General features: G+C 42.2%; 1 protein-coding gene across 1 annotated transcript in view; it reads left to right on the top strand.

The window, feature by feature from the left end:
* The window catches only part of LOC105806846 (chromosome unknown open reading frame, human C9orf3), a 311,159-nt gene that overhangs the window by 205,423 nt on the left and 85,581 nt on the right, over window positions 1-20,155 (top strand). The window lies entirely within an intron of this gene.

Genomic DNA, 20,155 nt, shown 5'->3' with positions numbered 1-20,155 from the left:
TTTCTTCTCATGTCCGCCCAAAGGTCCCCCTCTATCCCATATGCACATATATTCCAATCTTCTTTTAAAACATTTATATGCAAATACACTAGAAGTAACTTTTCTCCATCCACCCTTTTTTCTATACTCCTTATTTTAGTATGCTCCTGCCTTTCTTTGATTTCCTCTCTGCATTGCCAAATGCGAGATCCTTACATACACATTTATTAAATTTCTGATTTTCTTTCCTTCCTAGCACCTCCACCATTTTTAAAATTATATTTTGCTAGTGCAGTAGCTAATTGGTCTTTTAGCTGCCAGGCTCGTCCCCTTTCCATCCATCATTCACATCAAGGCCAAGTGAATCTTCCCAAGACACAGCTCAGATCCATTCTTCTCACTAGAAACTCTTTCCCCATTGACAATGTATTTAGGGCAAACTCCCTGGCTTGACATTTGAGGCTATCAGCAGTGCCGAGTGAGGCTACCCTTTTTAACCTTATTTCCTACCATTCTGGGGATATGCCCAACCATAACTGCCAGTCTACAGATATTTGTGAGCTTTACCAGCCGTCTTCCTTTGCACGTGCCCCTTTCTCTCCTTGGAATGCTTTCCTTTCTGTAGTTCATACCATCCCCTATCTCCCACCCTCAGAAACGAGGGTTATGCCTGACTTATCCTTGCAGTACCTGTTGTGACGCTCATTTGTTCTGGGCCTTTCACATAGTAGATGCTCAGTGGCTTACCGTCCCATACAGTAGCCACATGTGGTTCTTAGCACCCGAAATATATCTAGTGCACCTGAGGAGCTGAATTTTTAATCTCAATTAAATTTAAAATCTCATAAGTTAGTTATTGTCTGGAACAACTTGGGTACGTGAATGAATCTACTTTTTCAACTATAAATTTTATGAAATATAAATACAGATCAAGCCTTTCGGATTAAAAGTTAGTGCCCAAATCGTGATGGACTGTGAAAACACATCAGATTTAGAAGACTTAGTATAAAAATGAAGGTAAATATTTCATTAATTTTTCTTAATATTGGTTACATGTTGAAATGATAATATTCTGCATACATTGCAACTCAATGTATATATTACCGATAAAATATATTATCAAAATTAATCTAGCCAGGTATGGTGGCACAAACCTATAGTCCCAGCTATTTGGGAGGCTGAGGCGAGAGGATTGCTTGAGGTCAGGAGTTTGAGACCAGCCTGAGGAAGAGTGAGACCCTGTCTTTACTAAAATAGAAAAATTAGCCACACATGGTGGTGGGCACTTGTAGTCACAGCTACTTGGGAGGCTGAGGCAGGAGGATCACTTGAACCTAGGAGTTTGAGGTTGCAGTGAACTATGATGACACCACTGCACTCTACCCAGGGTGACAGGGTGAGACTCTATCTCAAAAAAAAATAATAATAATAATAATCTTACCTGCTACTTCTTGCTTTTTAAATGTGGCATCTGGAAAATTTTAAGTGACATGTAGCTTGCATATATTCCTAATGAACAGAGATGCTCTAAAGCTATTAGTTGAATTAAAATCTGAGTGCGTAATGCCTTAAAATCACCCACAGAATAGATATGATTGAAATCCTCTGTATTTTTGTCAGACATGTGGGTAAAGATAAAGCTGGCTAATCTGTAGACACCCTTCAGTTCTCTGTGGCAGCACAGACGATCGCATCCACAGGTAGAGGGTGGGAGTGCTGGGTTCACAGTAGGCATTCAGAGGACATGAACTGATTACTCACCTTGCATCAGCTCTCAGTTTCTACTTCAGTAGACCTGTTTCCTGAGCTATGAATGTAGGCACACCGCCTCAGGTGAATCTCAGCTTTTCTGTGCCTCCATCCCCTCTTTGGTGGACGTGCTCAGCAACTGTTAACAGGCAAAACCATCAGCCGCAGTGGCAGGTCGGCTGCGTAATACATCCCGGAAATAGGCAGAAGTCATCACGCGTTGCCTGACTTGCTCCTGAATCCCAGAATTTTTAGAACAGCAGGTTATTTTGTCATCTTGGGAAAGTGCCACTTCTTTCCGAGCAAACACCTGCAAGTTGCCAAAGGCCACACAAGCAAATGATAGAAAACTTAAGTCTTGTAGGGAAAATGCTGTAATCACCAAATTGAGGAAACTTGATAAGATATAATACAAGAGGCTTTATGTCATTGTAGCCACAGTGTGCTTTTAGCACAGAGAAAACCAGCTGGTTTCTTAGGGAAATAACTTGTAGGCTTCTTATAGTCACATATTATGTAACATTATCAACATAATTTTAAGGCCCATTAGGATACTCTATCTCAGTGGTATCTATAAGAATTCTGCATTTAATGGTCAGTCAAGAAAACCGAGAATGGTTATTTTGAAAATTCTAGAGAAAATATATTTTTCAAATTATATGTACTATGAGATCTTTGGTGCTTTTATATCAATAATAATGTGGTACACTTTTTGAGCTCCTAATAATTTTGCTGTCATTTTTGCCAGTAGTTCAACTCACATTTTCTAAGTGACTAAACTTCTTGTCAAGGATCCTTAAAGACACATTGAATAGGTTCTCACTTGGGGCAGCACCCAAAATGTCTATGAGTCATCACAGTCACTTTCGGTTCATCGAAGTGCCTGGCCCTTTCCACCAGCTCTTCAAATTGCTACACCACTCAGCAGAGTCACAAGAGACAGGGAGAGAGTTTATTAAATTATTTTCATTTTAATCCTAATTTCCTTTATTTTTGGCATCTGTGGTTTAGTGCTTATAGGAATTAACTAAGTACCATGGGCGGGGTGGATTAAACAACAGAGATTTATTTCTCACAGTTCTGGAGGCTAGAAGTCCCAGATCAAAGGGTAGGCAGGTTTGGTTTCTCCTGAGGCCTCTCTCCTTGGCTTGAAGGTGGCTGCCTTTTCACTGTGTCCTCACCGCACGTGTCCTTTCCCCAGGGTCTTTCCTTTGTGTGCATGCATGTCTCTGTCCTCACCTTCTCTTTTTATAAGGACACCAGTTGTATCGGATGAGGGCTCAGCCATACGACCTCATTTTACCTTAATCATCTCTTTACAGGCCCTGTCTCCACTAAAGTCACATTCTGAGATATTGGGGATTAGGACTTCAACATATGAATTTTGGTGGGACACTATGCAGCTATACCAAAGTTTATTCTCAGTACTTCTCTGACTAGTTCCACATGTCTGGTGAATCCCTTCAAAATGGCCAATAAATATCACTCAAGCCAACCTCACTGTATTTTATTCCCCTATTTATTTTATTTATAAAGGATGAAATATACTTTGGGTATATTTTTTGGTCCCAAAGGTATCTAGTTCACAAAAATTAAAAGTCACGTCTGGTCGTATGAGAGAGAAATAAATGTGGGAAGGATCTATTCTCTCAGAGAGTAGCAGGTAGCTGAAGGTCTGTGCTGCGTGTTGCATGTTATCAAGGGCATCTGATTTGATACTATCCAAATATAGTAACCTCTTCACAGCACAAGGCACCGCCAGGAAATAGAAAACACTTCCCTTTGGTGCTCCCCAAATGAAAACTCTGTCTTTCCTTCTTTCCTCTCTTTTTCAAAATCTGATTTCCAGAAAGAATTTGAATCTCATTCACAGTACTCTAGACTCCAAGTGAATAGTAAGAGTTAAAAGTGTTTCCTCTCCCTGAAAGATATCCTTTGTAAGTGTCAGCGCTTAGCTTCTACAGAACTGTCAAGCATCCAGACCAGATGGATGGTATTTGCAATCGGCAGCTTCTTCCAGGATCCGAAATCAGACCTCTAAGCCCAGTGCCTTCCATCCCTTCTTGCCATGAGTCTAGCTCACACACCTACTCTTTATGAGGAACTGTGGGTGATTCAAAGATGACAGAAATACAGGCTTTGCCCTCAAGATACTTTACAATTCAGTAGGAAAAATCAATACATAAACAACTGGCTTAAGGCAGAAAGCAATAAGTAGTGAAAAACTAATTTTTAGAGTTTAGAAGAAAGAGGCCATTTCCTTCTGTGGAAGCAGAGAGGGTCGAGGTACCATTTGAAGCCAGTCTTGAGGGACAGGTAGGGTGCAGACAGGTGGAAATTGGGGAGAAGGCCTTTATGGGGGGCAAGAGCAACATAACCAAGGTGTGCTGGTGGAAGGCTCAGCATGCATGTTTGAGCAGCATCAGCAGAGTCAATCTCAGTGATGGGGGCTGATTAAGTAGTCAGAACCATGCTAAAGGCTCAGCGGGTGGTGCCCAGTCTCCCAGCCAAATGGAGGTAGCTTCCCTGGCCCAGTGTGGGGCATGGGGGGAGGAGGGGCAAGAACTCCTCCCATTCAGCCTCCTCCTACTCTCAGGTCCCTCCCAATCCCTGGCCCCTGCATCACCCTGACCAAGGCTGTTCTGCTCCTGAATAATAGAAGGATGAACACATTTTTTTTTTTTGAGACAGAATCTCACTCTGTTGCCTGGGCTAGAGTGCCGTGGCATCAGCCTAGCTCACAGCAACCTCAAACTCCTGGGCTCAAGCAATCCTCCTGCCTCAGCCTCCTGTGTAGCTGGGACTACAGGCACGCACCACCGTGCCCGGCTAATTTTTTCTATTTTTAATTGTTTGGCTAACTTCTTCCTATTTATAGTAGAGACAGGGTCTCGCTCTTGCTCAGGCTGGTCTCGAACTCCTGAGCTCAAGCAATCCTCCCGCCTCGGCCTCCCAGAGTACTAGGATTACAGGCATGAGCCACCGCGCCTGGCCCACATTTTTTAAATAGTGACGAAGTACACCGGAAGAATGTGTTTTGCTCATGGTTTGGAGTCGTGATCTTTTCCCTTTCTGTTTCCCTTGTTAGGAAGACGTTTGTTGATGCTTGTTTTGCATGGAGATCAGGATCTGCAAAGGGAATGGATACATACAGCAGGACCCAGCCAGATCCCACAGGAACTTGAGTGTGATGCTAGACAGCTCCCATAAAACTCAGGAGCCACGAAGGGCTTGTGGAAGGAGTGACAGGATGCTCCGGTGGAAAGACAGCTCACTGGGGGAAAGGCCACACCTTTCCCCTGTGCGCAGGGATGAGGTAGTCTAGTGGAGTGAAAGGAAGCTAGACTGACTTTTGCTCCTTGGTTTTCAACTCTGAACTTTCGTGTTCAGAAGCTATTCATTTACGTGGGTACTTTTTAAAAACAGCATTAAATGTCTGGATAGCCAATGGTGTCTGTCCAGAGAGCATGTGCAGTGAGCTGAGGAACATCTATATCAGCAGGTGCCTGCAAATGAAGCCACATGACATAAGCACCAATTAGTGTAATGCAAATGATGTGCCCAAATCCTGCTAATGATGGGGGAGGACAGTGGGAAGCTGACCAGGAAGGCTGAGGCCTGTGTCCTTCAGGATCTCATATTGGACACACATTTATTTATTTATTTATTTAGAGACAGAGTCTCACTCTGTCACCCTGGGTAGAGTGCAGGGGTGTCATCTTAGCTCACTGCAACCTCAAACTCCCGAGCTCAAGCGATCCTCCTGCCTCAGCCTCCTGGGTAGCTGGGACTACAGGTATGCACCACGACACCCAGCTAATTTTCCTATTTTTCAGTAGAGATGGGGGGTCTCACTCTTGCTCAGGCTGATTTCAAACTCCTGAGCTCAAGCGATCCTCCCGCCTCACCCTCCCAGAGTGCTAGGATTGTAGATATGAGCCACTGCACCCAGCCTATACATACATTTTAAAAGAGAGCTCAGGGGAAGACATATGAGGATGGCTTTCTCAGTTGGGATAAAGACCATTTGAGAACTTTTTCCTTGAAACAAAAAAAATTCTGAACTGGCCCAAGTGGACACAGACACATTCGGAGTGTGACAACATAGAGAGAAATCTATATTTGCTTGATGGAGTAAGGATAAACCTGTCCTGCCTTTTGAACCAGAAGGAAAAGGAGGCAGAAGTCACTGGCTTTGAAAAGACTGTTTAGCTCAGTGCAGCTGATGGAGACGATTGGTAGTGGCCTGTGCACATGTGGGTTTTAATAAAGAGATAAGGTTGGGTTCTTGCTGGAAGTACAGCTCTGCAGGCTTGGATTAGAGGCCCTCAGGGAGACCTGGTCATCAGAATCGTCCAGGAGGCTGTTTAAAACTACAGATCCCAGACTCGCCCCACACCCACTGAGTCAGAATCTGCATAGGCAGGGCTGGGACTGGTTGATATAATCTATAATTATGTCATATTCTGGATATATTCTATCAAAAGAAGTTTCTTTTCAAAGTTCAATCTAAACCCTTAGAATCCTTCAATTTTATACTCTTCCTGAGTAACCCAAATATTTGGCTTTGTGGTTTAGCTTATTTGTTCAAGCAAGATGCCAAGCGTTGTGCTAGACAGTGGGCATACAAAGCCGAAAGGGCACAGGCCCTGCCCATGGGCTCATGGTCTCTGGGAGCATCTGCAAACCGACCAGTGTTCCACAAGTGCACAGGAGGCCTTTTCCCAGAGTTTGAGACCTGGGAGAAACCATCAAGGTTGACTTCCTGTATCTGCCATGTTCAGCTGGGTCTATAGGAAAACGATATGCTTGGAGGCAGGAGACTCAGCCGCTAATTCAGTCACAAGTTGGCCAGTTCATTGTGCAAGGGAGCCAGTGTGATTGTCCTCAAGGTGTAAAATCTGGTGGGCAATATTCAGACATATAGGCTTTACCTATTTTTCAGACTTTTAAGTATTATGAGCCCCCAGAGAGATTCACTTAAGGAAGGTCTATAGCATCCCTCATAATGAGCAATGCCATTTAATAGGATTTCATTGTAATGGTGCTTTATTTTATAGAGAGAGCTCTTTAGAAAGAAGTAATGTAAACTCAAAGAATTAGGACAAAGATATCAGCTTGAGAATATAAACCTTATGTCAGTAGAAAAGCATCTGATTCTTCTTTTTAAGAAGAACTGCCCTATTCTCTCCTTTATTGCGCTGAAGACATACTCTGGTAGACTCTTCATCAGACACAGATTATTTTATATTTGCACTGTGGTCATCCCACACCTGGAGGGTGAAGCCCTGAGAAGCAGCCATTCAGTGAGTTGTACACGTGGGTGCACACACATGCACGACTCCTTGGCTGTTTGACATCGCACAGCATCATTGCACGTCCCGATGGCAATTCAGATCAGCATCCAGGGCCTTTGGGTCAGCAGCTGCCACTGTGGCCCTCCACAACGGTCACAGCGACTTGTACCAGTTCTTACCACCAGAGCACCCTGCTGATGAGGAAAGCCATTTGGAACACATGGCTACTTTTAGAATACAGGACGTATTTTCCCTTCTCACTTGTGAAAGCCATTTTGTGGTACCAAATAGGTATCTATTTAATATCTGCATAGAATAATATCTCTTGGGTGTGGGCTCTGTTGCTTCATGGTTCTGCTTTTTAAGAACTGTTCTTGGAAATAGTTTTTTCTGGTATTGCACGACTTTCAGTCTGCTGTAGAATCATAGGATAGCAATTAATCTTCAAGAACAGTGTATCTTCTTCTCATTGTGGAGAAGCTGAGCCCCAGGAGAGATGTGGTCATATGCCCAATCTTGTGGCTCTAGTTAGTGGCAGAGCTGGGGCTCAAATCCAGGACTCCCAGTCCTCAGCCATGACACTAAGGCAATTTTGTATTTTTTTTAACAGTGTTGTTCTTAATCCACCTTAGCTTGGTCCCAACATTGCCTTAGTTTTCACAGCGTCTTGTAAATACATAATAAAGGAATACAGCAGAGAGCCCTGAGAGGTGATGATTTCTAATTTAATTAATGACTGCTCTTTTTCCTGAAACTGTTTGTTCCTGTTCTTTCATGGGTGTGCAGAATGTGGACCTCACTTTTCAGGGCTTTTCCTAGATATGTGTCATGGTTATACATGCCCCTCTTTCACTGGATATTTCTAAATGATAGTATGTGGACTGAATATTTTGCATAGGAAAAACTGGGCTTTGTTGTATCAAAGACCTGGTATAATTTTGATGTGAGTGAATGTGAGTATGTGTAGAGACTAGTCTGTCTTTGCTTTTGGAAAGATACAGCCATTTCTCCCTTGAGATGGAAACTAAATTAGATAATGAATACCAGGCCACCAAAACAAACAAATGGGAAAAAGCAAATGGTCAAACAAAAAATGTCTTTATGTACCTTCTAAAGCATTTAAAGGATGTTTCTCATATCCTCTTTTTTGCTTTCAAAAGGAAACTTCTAACTAGACTCCCAGTTTTTTGCCCTGGATTGTCCCCTATGGTGACCTAGAGCAGGAGAGTGTCAGGGAGCACAGCCAGGTGGTGGCCAGTCAACAAGTGTGTCACAGGTCGGGGCAACAGACAATGATTGTCAAACTGCCCAATACAAATGTGTGTTTTAAAAAGGGCACCTTTCTTCTTACACACGTCTGAGTGTTGTCTGTTCTTGGTGCTCAATAACAGGTCTGCTCAGATCCTTCAGCAGAAGGCCCCATCCTTCCAGGTCAGTCCTCTGGCTTGGGCCTTTGTGACCTCAGTATTTTCTGCTTCTGATCCTGTCTAGTTAGAACCACCACCATCACACTGTAAGTGGGCTGCAAACTATTTGATGCATAAAATGCAAGGCAACATTATTTTGAGGCTAGTGAATGAGAACGAAGGCTGGATGGAGGAGGAAAAGTCAATTGTGCTATATCCAAATTGATGTTTTCACAGAGCACTTCATCATGATGTTTTGTTTAGCATGGTTAATCCTACATTGGATGAAGAAGGCGATTAATACATTAAGTACAGCTTTGGAGTCAGCTCTATCACCACCAAGCTATGTAGCACTGGGCAAGCCACTTACCTTCTCTGAGACTTCATTGCTTCTTTTAGAAACGAAGGGAGCTGGTTGGGTGAAGGCCAGAGACTCTATGGGCCTCCTGCAGTACATGCTGTGCCTGGGGACCGCTCTGAGTCCTGCTCTCCGGGTGTAACTGCTCGCCTCTGAGAGGAGAGAAATTGAGATTTCCTTTTGTCTAAGTGTCTTTCTTTCTGTCCTTGGAATCTGTTGAATTGCCCTCAGATTTAGAAGTTGTCCTTAGTGTGGATTGGTATTGGGAGAGTTTTTATACGCTTCATCTCCTGTGATGTTTTGCAAACTTACACTATCAAGAAATCCTATTTGTGCATTTCTTTTCTCTCCCACTGGAAAATTACTATTTAAGAGATTATTGGGAGAAAACTTAAGTAATAATCAATCTACAAGAGCATTTACACTGGCTGACCACTGAAGAATAGGCATTTGCTTCTAGTTCAAATCAATTATCCACAGATATTAACCTGTTTGACCAGGAGGTAAAAAAAAGAAAAATTTGCCAGGCTTGTTAGTCTTGAGGTTCCTGCAGATCAATGACAACTGAAGTCCGTTTTACCTCGGACAGTGACAACTATTATTTCTAAGATATATTTTGAGATATAAAAATAAGATTTGTTTATGTCTGTTGCCTAAATAAACACGAACAAAAAGTCCAGTGAGTTCCAAGTTGCCTTTTGAAGGAGAGGAAGACACTAGGGCCAAATATTCCAGAAAAAGCATCTCATTTTTTATGCTGCTTTATATTTAAATCATTAGAATATTTGCTGCTTAAAAAAATAAAAACAAACATAACCAGTAATAATGTTTATGAGAAATTGCTACAGTGATTGCTGCATATTTTATAGCAAAATGTTGCAGTGTTTTTTTATATTGAGAAAGTAGAACCTATTTGGGGTTGAAGTGATTAAACCCAGATGCTTTCCTAAAATTATATTTTCAGTGCATTTATATGTCTGTTACAAAGTGTGCTACATGCTAAAAATATTTTCCTTTGTAGGCCGAGGGAAATTTCAAACCACATTGAGGGATACATATATCAGATGGTTTTCCTTAAGTGTGTTAAGGGCATCCTGGTTGTTATTAGCTCCGACTTTACAATATGACATTATTTATGCCAAAAAGCTTCACAATTCAATTCTTCTTTAATTTCAGCAACTTTATTGGCATGAAAATGCATAGAAGGGAGGCCAAAGTCAATACATCAGAATCTGGGACTAAGACTCCAGGGCAGCAAGTGATAATGGGATTCGGCTGGAGATAACTCCTTTATCCCCGGGGTCTATTTCCCTGGATGGAGAAGTCACCTCCCATGTCAGGCAGCTTCTCTTGCCTTTTTTCCAAGTGCTTCATCTCATTTCCTCTTTTTCTTCTCTCCCTTTTTCCTCAGTTGTGCATGCTGTCACTTTTCATATTCTACGTGGCCAAGCAAAGATACACTTCCCTTTAAGACTCTTCCTGATTGTATTTATTACAAAGTCATCTGCTCCAGCATTCTCTCTGGTTGTTCCTCCTCAAATTGTATTTCCGAGTCACTGTCATTGATTTTGTAATTGAGAGACATCTGCCTGGGTTTTGCATAAATACTTCTAGTCAATTAAGCTGCAAATGGGTAAATCAAAGAATATATAGATTGTTTAATTCTCTACAGAATTGTATTTTTAAACTTAATCCTTCCCTCTCCTCCTTCCCCCAGTAACCTGGAGTATCCTATTTTACATTTAGAACACCCAGGTTGAAAAAAAGGCTCTATACTAAGTGCATTACACTTAATAGCTGTTTACTTCTCCCAGTCACAATCTTTAAGATAGACATTATTATTATACCCATTTTATAGATGAGGAAACTGAAAACCAAATCTGTCTAAGCCCACATTCTTAATTATTGCACTGATTTTAAATGTGTAGTAATTATTGGGAATACAAGAAAGAGAACTTGCTTTCTCATGTCTACTAGTTGCCATTGCAAGGGACAGGTACTTCTTTGCAGTGGTTCAGATGTGCCATAGTTTTGCAGACTCCATCTAAGGCACCAGGTCTGTGTGGTTGTCAGATTGGTCTTTTTATTTCAATGTCAAAACTTGGTTATTTTGATATCTTTGAAAGTGAACTTAGGTTCAAAATACTAGACAGGCTTTTGTTTCTGAGGGGAAACAGCAAGGGAATTGGCATTTACTGGTCTACTTTGTGCCTCTTGCTGCATGCCCCATCTCATTTCCTCCTCACCACAGCATTGTGTCCATTTCACAGGCTCACGTTGTATGACATGCATGCCCAAGGCCACATAGCTTCTCAGTGGCAAGGACAGAGGGTACGTAGGTCTAAGTTCTCAACTGTATTTCCCATCACACCATGGCTCTGTACCGAGACAGTTAAGCCACATCATGGAATGGCACTTAAAAACAGCAACAGCATATTTGATTGTACGTTGGCATGATTTCCAATGTCCTTGAACCTCAGAGAGCAAGGCAGCGAAAATAAGAAATGCTCACTGAGAAGGCAAAGATAAAACAGACCGTAATATTTGCACAGTAAATTGAAATCTGTACTTACAAAAGCAGTCAGAAATGACTAGAATATAGTTAGATTCAATAGATTCTAACATATCTAACATTAATATGAACTTAAATGAACTGGGTAAATTCTTAAATCCAACATATTAAGAGGTATTTATGATAAGTCTAATAAAGCTCTAATGTTCTTTGTGGTTCTTTCCCAACTATCATACTGGTGAGTACAAAAGCTGTGTTATGTACAGAATGGCTGGATTTATCCCTAGTAGAAAGAAGTTATGTTTGGTATCTGAAGAACAATGAGAGTTTGCTGCTTGGCTGATCAATGCTGGATCAAGTTCACATTCCCCAGCTCCCACTCTCCCACCTACACATGCAGGGGGTGGAAGCAGGCAGAGGAGGGAGGACAGGTCCTTTTTTCAGAGAGAGAGACATGAGCTAGGGCTTTCCAAATATGGATACCGCTGGGTCTGTGTAGCATTCAACATTGATTTAATCCACTGCTGGAGAAAACATCCTATGAAAAGTAAAGAGATTAGCAGCCAATTAATTCTGGCCCTTCCCATTGTTTTTCTGGAACACTCCTTGTATGGAGCTAAATGTTTGGTGAAAAACCATTCTGGAAAAGAGTTTTCTCTCATATATTATTTATATTTGGGACAGCCACTCCACTCCCCAAATGTGGTAGATTTTACTTTCCTTACTCTGTATGTGTGTGTGTGTGTGTGTGTGTGTGTGTGTGTGTGTGTTTGTGTGTTTGTGTATGATTTTACCTCTTAATAGATGGTGGATGATTCAGGCCCATTCCTCTGGTTTGCAAATTGTGACTTCACTGCGTTCCTTTTGGAGGCCAGATAACAGGCAGCCCAGTCTGAGTGCCAAGGTTTTTAAAAATAGACCTGCCAGGGCCCCACACGCCCCATGCATCCCTTCCTTCAAAAGCACTGTGGAGCACTGACGTGTCCGTATGCACACACTTGTGGATACCACACCCACTCCAGCTTAGAAAATACTGGGAAGATACCTGGACATGGGTGTTTGCTTTTCAAGCTAGTGAAATATCAACATAAGATATGTTTGTGTTTTCAATTAATTAGTAACTAATACCTTTTGGTAAGGCACTTTACCAGAATAATTTTCCTATAGCATCAATGTACGTGTGTGTTTGTTTTCTAAATAAGGGAGCCCATTTGGCTAAAGCACAGTGCCCAAGACTCAGGGAAGTCAGCATGGGTTGGCTTCCTGAATGGAACAGTACCTCTTACACTCAGCAAAGGGTCTTTTCCATTGGTACATGCTGTCCCCTACCTCTGGCCAACAGTCTTCCAAATGAAAATGTTTATTTCAAGGGAACGGGTGGCAGCCATCGGCATATGAGAATATCATCTGCAGGTGATAAGTTGGAAATACCGTGTTCGTGTTTACAGCAGGGCAGGTCAGCACTAAAGCCAGGTTCCCTGAAGGCAAGAACCTATGCTCTTTTCACTCAGGATCTAGAATTATATTAGCTTTAGAAAAAACTCTAAAAAGCCAAACATCTATTCATTCTTGCCTCCTTTATGGGTAGAATGTTGAAATCTTCCACTTCTTTTTAGTTTTTTGTGTGTGTGTGCTTTACTTGTCTTACCCAAAAGTTTATCGGTTAGTGTAAGCTGCAGGAAATGCTACCCAGCTCAGCTGGACAGCCTGTCCTGCACTGCATCCAGCCCTGTGTCTGCCATCTGCCCAAATGGACTTACTGTAATAGAGCATAGTAAGTAGCGGTCCCCTGTGGCATTGACCTTGAAATTTAGATGTCTCCCAGACCTCTGGAATTTTTTCATAGTAACCTACTATAGACAGGACATCATTAAAGTGATCTAAACTAGTAGTTCTCAATGCTGGCTGCACATTGGAATCCCCAAGGTGGGGAGGAGGCTTTAAAAATGACTGATGCCTGGGTCCCACTCTCGGATTCACATCTCCGTGAAGCTAAGGTTCTGGGGTCTCTGCTGCATGTGATGCTTTAGTACTTTTTTATGTCTTAAAGTCTTGTCCCTCCAGCTTCTGGTAATGTCATATTGCTTCTTAATTCTAATAGTCTAGGACTTAATAAATAACAACTGCTTCCTGTTCTAAGCAGATTACATATGTCATTTGATCTTCACATCCCTATGAGAAAGGAGGCTTAGAGAGGTCACACAGTTAATATGAATTAAACCTAGACAAGCTGTCCGTGTGCTCCTTAGACTATGTTGTATTATTGCCTTGTCACATGAGTTTCCAGATGACAAGGATGGTGTCTTACTAATCTTTGTGTTCGTAAAATCTAGTGCTCTGTTTTACAGTGGGCATTCAGTGTGTTAAGTGAATAACCCGTCCATATGTCTAATTTACATTCCTCTTCCTGCAATCTAAGCCCCTTTCCTCTGCTTTTCATATCAAAAGAGATCAAATACTTTACTGGTTAACATTTTTATAGTAGTCCTGTGTGATGTTTATACAGTATTTTATAAACTATAATATAAACTATATAATTAATATTATGTTTATTTTTTGTTTTATTTTTTAACAGTTCTTTTCCTTGGTAGAGTACAATCATAGGTCCCTAATTTCTATAATTCTAAATGTTTTTAATGGAGAGAAATATTAGAACAATAAAATTTTTTCAGACCTTCCCCTTTTTCCCTCCCAAAGAGAAAAAGAAACTTAAAGAAAGAAAAGAATAAACCTAGAATATTTATTTATACCCCTCCTTGTCTAAAACGGAGTTGAGGTAGCTTCCAAAGCTGATAAATACAGGATGTTTGAAATAAAATAACAAAAATGAAGCAACATGAAAATAATGGTAGAAAAATAAGACAGGGCCAGGAATTAAATTAGCATACAGTATATACACCCTGAAGTTCCTATGCCTGGCTAAAGTGGGGGTCACAGAGCTGTAAGCTTTTTAGAAGAGGGAAAAGGGATAAATTGCAATGTCCATGAGGGAAAATAAACCAGTTGCCTAAGTCCAGCTATTCCTGATGTTGATACCAGGGAGAAAGAAATACATCCTGTGGGTCCTCACAGAAAATTACTATCTAATGTAATAAACAATCCTCTAAAACCATCCTTCCAGTAAACATTGTGATAGATTTTATGGGGCTGTTCCTTATAATGCACCTCAATAAAGGTTGATGGCTTCTTACCAGAACTTAATGCGATAAGAGGACTTTCACAGAGTACTCGTGAGACGAAGTCCAGGGCCAGCTTTGTGGTGGTCTGGCTTATTCCAAGAATGGATTTTAGAGTATCGAGGCTAGGAGGAGTTTGGGCATCAGGAGAATCTGGGAACCTCTTGAAAATTGGTGAGTGTGTGTGCTGTAGGTGTATTTTTTTCTAAGGAGCTGATATTAATAGCACCATTAGCCTTCATCAGATTCTCAGAGGGGGTCAAGAAATGGAAGAACTGAGCATTTTAAATATTGTTTCCTCAGTCAAACTCTATAAAAGTTTTTGAGCAACAGTGAGATCAGAGTTTTGGTTACTGAGAGAAAGAAGTTCTATTAGCCAATTCACTGCAGAGTCATAAGCTTCAGCAACCAGCTAAGCCAAGCATGGGATTGATTTCCTTTTTTGAAAATTATGCTTTGTAAGGACTTCCACTAAGAGGTTCATTTGGCAGGGCCAAAATCTTCTTCAGAAAGAAACTTGGTGTTCAAACAGAGACAAAATGGGCAATAATACGAATTATATAATTTTTATAAAATCAACCAAAAATGTAACATAAAGGAATGTTACATTTAAAAACAACAGACCAAAATTTAAAGATATAATCATTTGATAACTTTGTTTCTAATCCTTTTTTGTTATATTTGCAACTTAATTTAACATTGATTTTATTTCTAGACCTGTGTAGACTCCTACTTTTAAATTCACCCTGAATGTATATTGGCAACAGAGCACTTCTGAAACCAGTGGATGCTTGTGGAACTCTCTACTTCGTTTGGTATTCAAAAGTCTTTTGGCTTCTTATAGTGGATGCTTTTCCCTTTCAAAGGAATGTGATTTGCCATCTGAGGCTGTTTGGGATCATTAAAGAGCTCCCCTTGTTTGCTCAGTGGTCTTAGTTGACTAGGAAGGTTTGCTTCTCCTTCTCATTTCTCTGTATTGCACCTCACTCACAAGTAGAAGCAGGAAGAGGACAGGCACCCATATTAACAATTGGTATCACTATCTCTTTCCAGTGAAAGGAGTAATTTCCTCTTCAACTAAGAAAACTAAAAAGCTTTTCCCTCCAAAAGTAATCTGCAATCACCAGGTTAAATGATTTTTTTTTTCCCCAGGACTTTTTTTTTTTTTTTTATTTCAGCATATCATGGGGGTACAGATGTTTAGGTTACGTATGTTGCCCTTGCCCCCCCTCCCCCCAGGTTAAATGATTTTAAAGTAATGGCATTTTCTTCAGCCTCTTTCAGCTATTAGAAACTGCTTTGACAAGAAAGTTTCTTAGAACAATTCCTTGCAAAACTTGCATCTCTACTATATGAGACATTTTAAAAGTTATAATTCAAATAGAAAACATGTGCTTTTTTTTTTTTTTGAGACAGAGTCTCACTCTCTTGCCCTGGCTAGAGTGAGTGCCGTGGCATTAGCCTAGCTCACAGCAACCTCAAACTCCTGGGCTTAAGCGATTCTACTGCCTCAGCCTCCCAAGTAGCTTGGGACTACAGGCATGCGCCACCATGCCCAGCTAATTTTTTGTATTTTTTAGTTGTTTGGCTAATTTCTTTCTATTTTTTGGTAGAGACGGGGGTCTCACTCTTGCTCAGGCTGGTCTCGAACTCCTGACCTTGAGGGATCCACCCGCCTCGGCCTCCCAGAGTGCTAGGATTACAGGCGTGAGCCACCGCGCCCAGCCAAACATGTGCTTTTAAAAGATAGCTTTAAAGTGCTTTTGCCACATTCTCCAAGATAGTTATTAGAATACCCATCCCGGATGGCTACAGAAGTCCAATTTTTCAAAAAAGTGGTCTGCCTCCAGCCCATGAAAAAAGGGAGATTTAGGTCGGGCTGAACACAATCAAAAAGTATTAATATTTTTCCAGTATCATGCAATATGTTAAGTTTTCAATCTAGATTAAATTCACTGACTAGCACCATTTTGGAATATAATTTTAGTGATTAATATGTGAGGGAATTGGGAACTTTTCTCATTTCTGTTTTTATTTTTTTTTAAAAGTCATTTTAGAACTACCCTGGCAATGGAACTAATATCCCATGGCCTCTCTTTTTTTAAAATGCACTGTTCTAGACTCTTTACAAATTAAGGCATTTTAGTAGTGAAACAGACAGGAGTAAATTAGGAAGACCTTCATCTTAAGACTCCTTCCCCTTGAAATTTCATGTGATATTCATTCATTTGTTTTTTTATCCTTCCATTTACTTATTTAACATATTTATCAAACAGCTACTATGTGCCGGGCAGTGTTGTCAGTGACTGCACAAAAATGATGAACAAAAGAGACAGGATCTCTTTCTTCTTGGAGTGTAAAGTCCAGTTGAGAAGATAAACATTCAATAAATTAATAAAAAATAGCTATAATAACTGTACAACACAAAGAATGAGCCCTAATGTAAACTAGACTTTAATTCATAATAATGTGTCAATACTGATTGCTCAGTTGTAACAAATGTACCATACTAATGCAAGATGTTAGTAACGGGGGGGTAGGAGTGGGGGGGTCAATATGGGAACTCTGTGCTTTCTGCTCAATTTTTCTGTAAACTTAAAACTGCTCTAAAAAGTGAAGTCTCTAAATTTAAAGTAAAAAATTTTAAATAGCTGTAAAAGATAATCATTCTAAAGGAAATAAAGAGGATGCTATTAGAAAGAATAGTGGGGTGACATAATGTGGACCGAGGAGTGAGGAAAGACCTTTGTGAAAAAGTTTTGTTTAAGCTCAGAAGTAGAGGATAAGTAGGCAAAGAAGTGAAGGAAAAGCATTCTGAGTGAAGCAAAGTGATATCATTTGCATTGCCTCTGAAAAAATATCATTCTGGATTTTCTGTGGAGGATGGTTTGTGTGGAGTGGGGATTGGAGGTGGGGCAAGAGGACAAACCAGGACACAAATTAGGCAATTCTAACAGAATGGACCACAGCTTTTGCTTTCTACCCAACAAAGTACTGGAAGAGCAGAGTGACGGTAGGCTATTTCCTTTGTTCAGCTTATTTATGCCAGGTTCTTCATGAGATAGGTGCTAGGAAGAAAGGGACTGTGTCAATGGCAGCAAGAGAGGGTTTCCAGGTCTCAGTTCTGAAGATCTTTCCAGTGGCTTGATAAGATTTATGGAATTAAGAACGATTGTGTGTATGCACACACACGTGTGTATGTGCTTGAGACTACAATCAGATGAAAATTTTAAGGGGAAAAAAAGCCTTCAAGTACTAACTATGCAGCTGTAACAACGTATTTTCATAGAAGTCTATAAGATTTAATTTGCAATGGTTATCCTTATTCCTATTACTGGATTGTTGGAATTTATTTTGGATTTTGTTTTGTCTAAGACTGTATGTTGAAAACTTGTTGACAAGTCAACAAAGAATACCCTTAAGAAAGGTCCATTTCAGCAGAACACTGCTTTAGTACATCAATATTGAACAGTTCATATCACAGTTCCTAGGGACAGTGAGTTCCCAAGGAATAAAATCCTAGTGGGGAGTAAAAGGAAGCGCTTACCAGGATAGATTTCCATAGATTCTGGAGCTGTTATTAGTAGCATGGAAGCTTGAATAGTTCAAAGTTCTCTTTCCACTTAAAATTAAGCCGTTCTGCATAATCCGCTTCATCGTTTATAATTTATTACCTGCCCATGTATATGTGCACTCAAGATTTCCAAAGCATTAACTATTTTTATGCATTTCCTTTACAGTAGAAAAATTGTATATGAGGGTTGTACATTACATATAAGATTTGATAATGTGTTGAAAATCTTTAGCAAATGAGTATGCATTTCATAGCACTTGGCAAATAATGATAGAAAATGGTTACTATATCTATTTATATTACTATCTAGAGTTAGGCTTTTTTGTATTCCTGGAAACGCAAACACTAAGAAAGAATCCCCCGTTTGAGTAGACCTGTGGTTTATTTTAGGAAACAGACGTGCATCACCAATGTAAGTAGTCGAGTTATGAATATAGAATGAAGGGATAAAATAAAGTTTGCCACTCTGATGTCTCCATTAAGAAGCTCTTCTGTGTAAAATACTCCATAGCAAAGTTGCTTCTATTTAAAGTAGTGAGTTTGATCTTGGCTTTGATCTAAACCTTTTGATCTTGAAAGAAGGATGGAGTAGCAATAAAGAGAGGGCAAGACAGATTTTTCTTTAAAGAAATGCGATAAAGCTAAAAGGATGGTCAAGATAGCAAACACAAGTTCAACCCGATTCTCCTCCCGGCCCTCACCAGCAGTCTGGTTAAATCAGGCGCTGATGCGGATGGGAAGAAACCCTTTTGGGGGTTGACGGAAAACTTGGGGTACCGCACGCTTTTATAAACTAAGTGGAAGTTTTCCGCCCTAATGATGAAAACTGACCCTTTTTAAAATTCTACCCAATCGCTGTGGGGTCCACAATTTGAGGGATGCGCGTCTACACCAGCCCGGCGAATGCGGCGTCGGCGGCGCTTAGCTGGAGCGCGGCGGCTCACGCGACGCATCACCGGAGCACTGGGCTCGGTTTTTAAGCGCTCCCGGCCTCTCCCCGCGGAGGTCACCTGTCACCGCCCGGAGTCCTGAGGGGCCACTGAAAAACGTCTACTTAATGGCGTCTAATCCATTACTGGAGAAAACTCCATTAGGAAAGTTACTTTCTCCCTGCAAAAGCCATGGGGACACAGTTTTTTGACCCGAGGAGCGAATTCAGACGTGTTGGGGGCACTTCTCCGTAAGCCCCTTTCGCCTGCGGGCGGGCAGCACTTCGGCTCCTCTAGCTGCCAAAAAACCTCTTCCTGGGTACCCAGAGGCCCGGGGAGGTGTGGTGGTGGAAAGGTAAGGAGCGCGCGCCCGGGGTCTGTCAGCGCGTGGGAGGGCGCGGGAGCGCGGACGCAGGCAGGACCCGGGAGAGAAAGAAAGATGTTTGCAAAAGAACAATAAAATAGCTGGCGCGCGGGGCGGGGGCGGGGGTAGGGGCGACCTGCGGAGAGGGCGGTGCGGCCGCCTATACCTTTAAGGCAGGCCCCGCCCCCGGCGCTGCGGAGACGCGGGGACTCGCGGCGGCGCCAGGCCGCGCTCTTCTTCCTCAACAACATCTCCCTGGACGGGCGGCCCCCGAGCCTGGGCCCGAGCGGAGAGAAGCCCCCGCCGCCGCCCGCCGAGGCCCGCGAGCCGCCCGCGCCGCCGCCCGAGCCTCCCGCCAGGGCCCCCGCGGCCCCGGGCCTGCTCAGCCCCACGCAGGCGCCCGCCGGCCTCGGCCTGGACGGGCAGCGCCAGAGGTGAGTGGGCCGGGGAGGGTCAGCCGGGGACGCGGGGTCGGCCCAGGACCCGGGGCCGGGGTTACCTGGTCCTCATCAGCACAGGCCCGGGGGTCAGATGGCCTGGAGCTTTGCCAGCCCTGGACACGGGCTCAGGTGGCCCGAGCCCCCATCAGCCCAGGACACAGGGGTCAGGGTGACCTGGGAGCCTTGTCAGCCCTGGACATGGAGTTGGGGCGATCTGGGACTCTGTCACGGGCTTTCTGGGCCGTCATCCCCAGACGTAGGGCTCATGATCTCTTAACCTGTCAACCCTGGATAAGGGGTCAGGGTCTCGTCCACCTTCTCAGTCCCCTGGACAGGGGTTTCAGGGTCCCTCTGCCCCTGTCGGCACCCAC

This window comes from Propithecus coquereli, unplaced genomic scaffold (genome assembly GCF_000956105.1).
Source record: "Propithecus coquereli isolate 6110/MARCELLA unplaced genomic scaffold, Pcoq_1.0 Scaffold147, whole genome shotgun sequence".
NCBI lineage: Eukaryota > Metazoa > Chordata > Mammalia > Primates > Indriidae > Propithecus > Propithecus coquereli.
Note: the sequence above shows the minus strand (reverse complement) of the source record. Positions and strands in the feature narration are given on the sequence as shown.